Source organism: Nycticebus coucang, chromosome 2, assembly GCF_027406575.1.
Source record: "Nycticebus coucang isolate mNycCou1 chromosome 2, mNycCou1.pri, whole genome shotgun sequence".
Taxonomy (NCBI): domain Eukaryota; kingdom Metazoa; phylum Chordata; class Mammalia; order Primates; family Lorisidae; genus Nycticebus; species Nycticebus coucang.
Genome location: NC_069781.1, coordinates 140,623,213 through 140,631,537, shown reverse-complemented (window position 1 = coordinate 140,631,537; position 8,325 = coordinate 140,623,213). Strand labels below are relative to the sequence as shown.

Here is an 8,325-nt window from a genome sequence, read left to right as displayed (position 1 = left end):
TAGATTGATCATATATCTCCATGGGCCCCTTAGAGTTCTGGCCTATCCATGTGGTCCTGATGTAGTCATTAAAGTGTGCCCTTTTACTCTCCAAAGTTCCTGGTCACTCTATCCATGATGTAAAACTGAACAAGATAGTCTGAGACACTCCATAAATAGGCTGTATAAATAGGTCTTGGGATGAAACATATTTAACAATTGGCTTTTGGGGAAGCCAATGCTAATTTGCATTTGCCCATTTCTGTGGTGTAAATACTCCCATTGTGGCCAATTTTAAGGCACAGCGGGGTTACTGAAGGCAGATTTGGGATGAGATGAGCAAAATTGGCCCTCCCAGGCCAGTCCAAGCTGACTCAGTCTACCCCTGAGTAAACTCAGCCTAGTGTGGGTAAGTAATCCACAAGGACAAACGTCATTATTTTGCATGGCTAGAGGCATTTTTATTTTCTTCTCTTTCTTGGTGGTGGGAGGGAAGGAAAATTCCCTCAAGGAGGGAGTGTGACATCCAGTGGGCATCAGCCAAAAGAAAATTATGTTTCTTGCTGAAGAGGACAATCAGGGTGCTCCTGAGGCAGCAAGGTGGCCCTGCTGCTTCTCTTAGAGGGGTGCGCCTCTACATTCAGGTTAAGTGCTGGCAGGTGCTCCCCTCAGCTACATGACACCACCTTCATGACAAGCGAACAGGCCTTGGGGTCTTTGCGCTCCTGTCCTACCAGCCTCCCAAAGCTGGACAGAGTGAGGAAGAATAGAGAGAAGCAGAGGCAGGCAGACTCATTAGGAAACTGTGTAACAGTACCCTTAACAGAAAAAATCAGCAAGGACATTCAGAGAAAAGAAAAATTGCAAGAAGTACTAGATACTCTTGTTCCTGTGCTTGATGGATGGAACCTCACTTTCTGACAAACTTCATAGTCCAAAGTGTTAAAGTAATACAGCCACATCATTAATGTGTCACCTTGTACAGGGGTCATGCTAATCTTTTCTGTATTGTTCCAATTTTAGTGTACGTGGTGCTGAAGCGAGCACCATTAACATGGATAAAGAACTGAGTGCCAATTAGTCAAACCCCTGAAGAGGGACTGATCATGCATCTGCTTTATAGGAAATCTTCACATCCATAATGCCAGGCTCTGTTGGTTCCTGCCTCTGAGTCACAATCACAAAGAACTTCACCAGCGGGCTCCCAACCCCAGCCTCAGCCAGGAGTAGACAGGCACTGAAATAGCTCCTGTGTATTTAAGGGAGATCATTTTGAGCATGGCCAAATCCAGTGGCTCTTGCATATGAGAGTAGTTACAAACTCAGTTTATATTTTCAAACATTTATTCACTCATGAAATATTCATTAAACACCTATCATGTACCAGGTAGTGCCTTAGGCATTTGAATAGGCAAAAATCCCTGTCTTTATAGATCTATTTCTTTTGGGAGAAGATAGATGGTAAATTATACGTAGGTCACTATGACAGTTTTGAGTCAGACTGTGTTATGGTCCATTATTTCACCTCCAAGAAGCATTGTCAACACTGTCCTTTCTGATTCACCCGAGAAGTTTTAATTTGCTTGGCTTGTCAGTGTTGCTGGGAGGGCTTCATTTGTTTCCATCTATGCAGATTTAACATTTCTTGATTCTTGTGTATCTCAAAACTTTCATAATGACCCACATATAGCATGTTGAAGGTGGTTAGCACCTTGAAAAATAATAGAGCAGTAAGGGGGGAATGAGAAGTGCTTGGTGGGAAGGTTGACATTTGTCTTAGATATTAAATCCCTTACTCCAGCATGACTAAAAAACCAGCCATGCCTGTAAACAAACTAAACTTTCCTCAATATTGGTAGATTTTCTATCAGTCAATCACATAATTTAGTGAATTGATGTATCAGTCTAATCACTGTCCAGCACAGAACCCTCATGTCCTAAGTCCACATTCACACTCCTATGAATGGAAAGCTTTGGGAAACAGATTCTCTCTAGGGCAGTTAGAGAAAAATCCCAAGGACACCGGTCAAAATGTACCATCCTAGCACAAAACCCTCATGTCCTAAGTCCACATTCATACTCCTATGAATGGAAAGCTTTGGGAAACAAATTCTCTCTAGGAAAATTAGAGAAAAGTCCCAAGGACACAGGTTTAGGAAGTGCTAAAAGAAATTATTCAAGTTGAAACAAATAGAGGCTAAACAACCATATTAAAGCATATGAAAATACTAATCTCACTAGTAAAAGTAAATAGACTAACACAAAATATCATAATACAGTGATGGTGGCACATAAGTCACTCCTAACCTTAGTGTACAAGTTAAAAGACAAAAGTATTAAGAGTAAGTATGACCACAAAAATATGTTAATGGTTACACAATATAAAGCATGGATATAAGCAAAATTCACATGTTGCATTTTGTTGTGGCACTATCTTAGTCATTTTTGATCATGATGTTTAGCAGGAACAAGGACAATTGTTTCATCAAATGCCCACATGTGAAACTTAGTAAATGTGGAATGTAAATGTCTTAGCACAATAACTAAGAAAATGCCAGGAAGGCTATGTTAACCAGTGTGATGAAAATATGTCAAACGGTCTATGAAACTAGTGTATAGTGCCCCATGATCACATTAATGTAGACAGCTATGATTTAATAAAAAAAAAAAAATGCCCACATTCTGGATTTGTATGGTGATATCATTTGTACCATCACTAAATTGATGCTCTCTCTCCTGTGTTTCTGTAAACCAGAAGTCAGGCCAAAAGGTTAGATTTAGTGTAAACATATTCATCAAGTATATTTTAATGGGACTATTTAAAATATGTCCTAATGTCATGGTGATGGTGAATTCCTATAATTCCAGCTACTTGGGATGCTGAGGCAGGAGAAATGCTTGAGTCCAGGAGTTCAAGACCAGCCTTGGCAACATAGTGAGGCCCCATCTCAAAAAATGTTTATTTAAAAGAATTTAGAATCAAGAAATAAACCCTTATTTAAAAAAAACTCCTAAGCTTTAAAACCATACCAAATTGGGTTTGATAGGTCCAGAAATACCATGAAATCACCTTATAACTGTATGGAAAAGTTTTCTTCATTCCTTCATCTTATCTGGGTGTCAGCAGGATCATGATACTTGACTAATAATCCATGAATATCAGCACAGAGGAAAAGGAGGAGGAGAAAGAGGAGAAGAAGGAGGAGGAGAAGAAATAATGAAAAGGGATAGGAAGAAGGGGAAGAAGAAAAGGAGAAACAGGAAGGGGAGGAGGGAAGGAAGTAAAGAAGGAAGAGTGGAAGAGAACCAGTAGCCCCTGAGGAAGTGAGTAGCTTCACTCATACACAGTTTTTCCTTGCAAGGACTCAGTGGCAATAGATGGTTCAGGTGTCCTGAACAGTCTGCCCAAGGCCCTAGAGCCCCAGGACAGCACAGGAAAGACAGGGCGAGGTGGGGGTGGGAGGGTTGTTGGTGAACAAATGACCCAGGTCAGACCCCAGTCTCTCCCAATGATGAATCATGCCCTCTAGAAAACAGGGCTATACAGAGATACCCAGGTTTCCTCAGCTCAGAAACCCATCAGCTTCTAGAACGTTCTGCAGACAGAGTGCTCTCAGGCAGGGCTGTTTCTCTGGATTCCTGTAATGACAAAGCACTGATTCAAGACTGACAGCAGAAATCATTACGTAGGCCCTCAGTGAGAGAAGAGTGTAACTACGGTCTTAGGGAAGGGACTCATGAGAAGCTCACAGCATGGGCTGGAGAAGGAAATCTCATACCAGGTGTAGAAGAGATTTAAAGAAAGTTTATTTTGCTTTCTCAAGAAAGGAAGGTAGGGAGGAAAGGAAGGAAGGAGGGAAGGGAAATGGCACAGCACTGCATGAAGGTAGAGAGAACATGCTGACTGCTGGGAAAAGCTGCTCAGTATTTTTTTCTTTTTTTGAGACAGAGTCTCACTCTGTCACCCTGTGTAGACTGCCTTGGTGTCATAGCTCTCAGCAACATCAAACTCGGGATCAGGCCATCCTCTTGCCTCAGCCTCCTGAATAGCTGGGACCACAGGCACCCGCCATAACAGGCTATTTTTAGAGATGAGGTCTCGCTCTTTCTCAGGCTGGTCTTGAACTCTTGAATTCAGGCAATCACCCTCCTTGGGCCCCCCAGAGTGCTGGGATTACAGTCATGAGACACCACACCCTGGTCTATCTGCTCAGTCTTTTAAAGGGTAAAGATGGCTTCCTCCCTCCCCCATGCTTTAGCAGACTGATAACAGAAGCAGTTGTGAAGATGTTGCAGTTGTTCTTTTTTTCTCTCTCTCTCTTTGAAGATAGCTTTATCAGAGTCCTTCAACTCTGACAAATTATCTCTAATTACCTATATTTTGTGTTTCTTTCATTAGTTCTATTTAAAAAAATTTTTTTTAATTTTCAACATACAAGTTCTATACATGTTTCGTTAGATTTACTTGAAAGTATTTCGTTCTCACCTCCTCTGTTTTCTTTCAAGATTTTCTCTTTGTCTTTATTTTTCTGAGGTTTTAATATGATTGGGTTGGTTGTAGGTTTTTTATTTTATCCTATTTAGTGCTCCCTAAGCTTCTTGGATCCACGATTCAGTGTCTATCATTAACTTTGGCAAAATCTTAGACATTATTACTTCAAATATTTCTTCTGCTTATTTGTCTTTCTTTTCCCCCTGCTATCACAATTATGCTTATGTGTGATACTGCTTGAAATTATCCAGCATCTCTCAAATATTCTGTTGTTTTTTTTTTCTCTGTATTTGGCTGTGGATTGGTGCATCTTCAACTGCACTGATACGTTCTTCAGCTATGTTCCTCTTATTGATGAGCCCAGAGGCATTCTTCATTTCTGTTACAATGCCTTTAATTTCCAGCATTTACAGCTACCTACAGCAGTTTGCAGCAGCTTATGCCTGTAAGTCCAGCACTTTGAAAGTCTGAGGCAGGAGAATTACTTCAGGCCAGGAGTTCAAGACTAGCCTGGACAATATATAAAAAAACCTATCTCTACAAAAACTACAAAAAGATTAGCTGCGTATGGTGGTGCATGCCTGTAGTCCCAGCTATTTGGCAGACTGAGGTGGAAGGAATGCTTGAGCCCAGGAGCTGGAAGTTTACAGTGAGCTGGGTGACAGAGCAAGATCATCTCTATAGATAGATAGATAGATAGATAGATAGATAGATAGATAGATAGATAGATAGATATAGATAGATAATTTTCTTGCATTTCTGTTTGATTCTTTCTTAGAATTTCCATCATTCTGCTAATGTTACCCATCTGTTCTTGTACATGTCTACTTTTCATTTTAAACTCCCCACCCAGGAGGTGGAGCATGATGGCAGATGGGAAAGACGTTTAGCTCAGTTCTCCCAGAACAACAGCAAGGGGGAGTGGGGGATGACGGCTGAATGGAGCCATCTTTCCACAGAAGCTCCCATCCAGAAAGAGAGATAATGGCCAGAAAGAACCCAACAAAGCTGAAGGGTGGGAGCTGAGCTAAGAGAAGAGATTGATAATTGCATATCTTCTCTGCTGAGGCAAGCTGTGACTCCAAGGAAACAAATTTCAGAGCACCAGAGTGAGTTACACTTAAGCTGCCACTGGACCCTCAGTGTCTAGTTCCTGGAGACCTTTTGAACTCTTCCACTTGATCTGTGTTTGTGTTGACTGGAACAATTGGTTTGGAACTCTTGAACTAGGCCCATCTCCCGGGGACCCACCAAGGTTGTACCCTGGTTGTGTCATTATGAGAGTGTGGGATTCCCCTCTTCCAATTGTTGCCTGTGGGGTGTGAGGTGTCTTAGTTGCTTATATATCTCCACAGCTGAGATTTCAGCCCAAAGCCACTGATTCACTAGGATTGGACAGAGACTAGCTGAATTCAGGGCAGAGCTGCATCACATCAAGCAGGTCCCCAGAGTTTCAAACTGTAGTACTGAATGGGACCTTTGTAAAGTTCTAGGGGAAAAGTTGCAATCACCAGTCTCAGTTCTTTGGTAAAGGGCTGGTTAATTAAAACTCCAGGAGCCCTCAATTCAATTTCACCTTACCAGCTTCTCCAGCCAAAGAGTAAAAAATAATCAGGGGGTGGAATCAGCAGAAAGCTCTGGCAACCTGAATAATCAAAGTAGATCAACTCCCTCAAGGAATGACAAAGTAGACACAACAGAAGATCCCATTCAAAAACAAATGGCTGAGATGTCAGAAATTAAATTCAGAATTTGGATCACAAATAAGATTAACAGAATGGACCTAAAGTTGGAATTATAAATTCAGGGAGCAATTCAAAAGTTGTCTCAAGAATTCAAAGACAAAATCACCAAAGATTTTGACACATTGAGGCAAGAACTTGCAGCCTTCAAAGATCTGAGAAATACAGTAGAATTCCTCAATAACAGAATGGAGCAGGTAGAAGAAAGGATCTCTGAAATTGAAGACGAAGCTTTTGAATGCTGTCAAACTCTCAAAGAGGAAGAGAAGTGGAGAGCAAAAACAGATCATTCCCTGAGAGAATTGTGGGACCACTCCAAAAGAGCAAGCATTCACCTTATAGGAATCCCTGAAGGAGAAGAGAATGTTCTGAAAGGCACAGATACTCTACTTCAAGAGGTAATTGAGGAGAAATTCCCAAGCATGGCCAGAGATACTGAAATTCAGATAGCAGACAGTTTCAGAACCCCAGCATGACTCAATCCAAATAAAGCATCTTTTAGACATATTGTGATTAACTTCACCAAAGTTAAAATGAAGGAGAAAATCCTGCCAGCAGCCAGACGTAAGGAAATGATAACTCATGAGGTGAAGAATATTAGAATGACTGCAGATCTCTCTGCTGAAACTTTTCCAGCCAGAAGAGGATGGTCATTGACCTTCAATCTCCTAAAACAAAACAACTTTCAGCCCAGGATCCTGTATCTAGCTAAACTGAGTTTCATTTGTGATGGAGAAATCAAATACTTTAATGACATACACACATTGAAGAAATTTGCCATAGCTAAATCAGCTCTCCAGGATAGTCTCAGACCCATCATCACAATGACCAGCACAATAGTTTACCTCCAAAGTAAACTCACCCAGAAATTTTGAACAAAACCCAAATTGCACAGTGGCAAAAGGATTAAAAATGTCCACTGGACCTTCAAAAAACTCAACACCCCAAATACTATGAGGCTTATCAGTACTCTCAATTAATGTGAATGGCTTAAATCATCCTCTAAAGAGGCACAAGTTGGCTGACTGGATACAAAAACTTAGGCCAGATATGTGCTGCATACAAGAATCTCATCTTACCTTAAAAGATAAATATAGACTCAAGGTGAAGGGATGGACGTCGGTAATCCAAGCAAATGGAAATCAGAAAAAAGCAGATGTTGCAATTTTATTTGCAGATACATTAGACTTTAAACCAATAAAAGTAAGGAAAGACAAGGACAGTCACTTCATATTTGTTAAGGGAAATACTCAATATGATGAGATTTCAATTATTAACATTATGCACCCAACCATAATGCTCCACAATTTATAAGGGTGACCCTAACAGATGTGTTCTAGCACCATAATAGTTGGAGATTTTAACACCCGTTTGGCAGTGCTGAACAGATCCTCCAGTAAGAAACTAAGCAAAGAAATTTTGGACTTAAACTTCACCATACAACAATTGAATTTAACAGAAATCAACAGAACATTTCATCCTAACAAAACTGAATACACATACTTCTCATCAGTCTATGGAACATCTTCCAAAATGGATCACATCTTAGGTTACAAGTCTAACCTCAGCAAATTTAAAAAAATAGAAATTATTCTTTGTATTTTCTTGGATCATCACAAAATAAAAGTTGAACTCACCAATAACAGGAATCTGCATACTCATACAAAGACATGGAAACTAAATAACTAGATGAAAATGGGGGAAATTGCCAAATTTTTGGAACAAAACAATAATGAAGACACAAATTATTAGAAGCTGTGGGACACTGCAAAGGCAGTTCTAAGAGGGAAATTTATAGTGTTGCAAGCCTTCCTCAAAGGAATGGAAAGAGAGGACGTCAATAATTTAATGGGACATCTCAAGCAACTGGAAAAGGAAGAACATTCCAACCCCAAACCCAGCAGAAGAAAAGAGATAACTAAAATTGGAAAAAAAGTTGGTTTTTTGAAAAATTCAACAAAATTGTTAAACCTTTGGCCAACCTAACCAAAAATACAAAATAAAAATCCCTAATATCATCAATCAGAAATGACAAAGGTGAAATAACAACAGACACCTCAGATATTTAAAGAATCCTTAATGAATACTACAAAAAATTCTATTCTCAGAAAT

At 40.0% G+C, this 8,325-nt stretch overlaps 1 non-coding gene across 1 annotated transcript; it reads right to left on the bottom strand.

The window, feature by feature from the left end:
• Positions 1 to 921: 921 nt before the first annotated feature.
• Positions 922 to 1,026, bottom strand: LOC128580089 (U6 spliceosomal RNA). Its single transcript, XR_008378442.1, has one exon. It is a non-coding gene; the product is annotated as a U6 spliceosomal RNA (small nuclear RNA).
• Between the last annotated feature and the right edge of the window lie 7,299 nt (positions 1,027 to 8,325).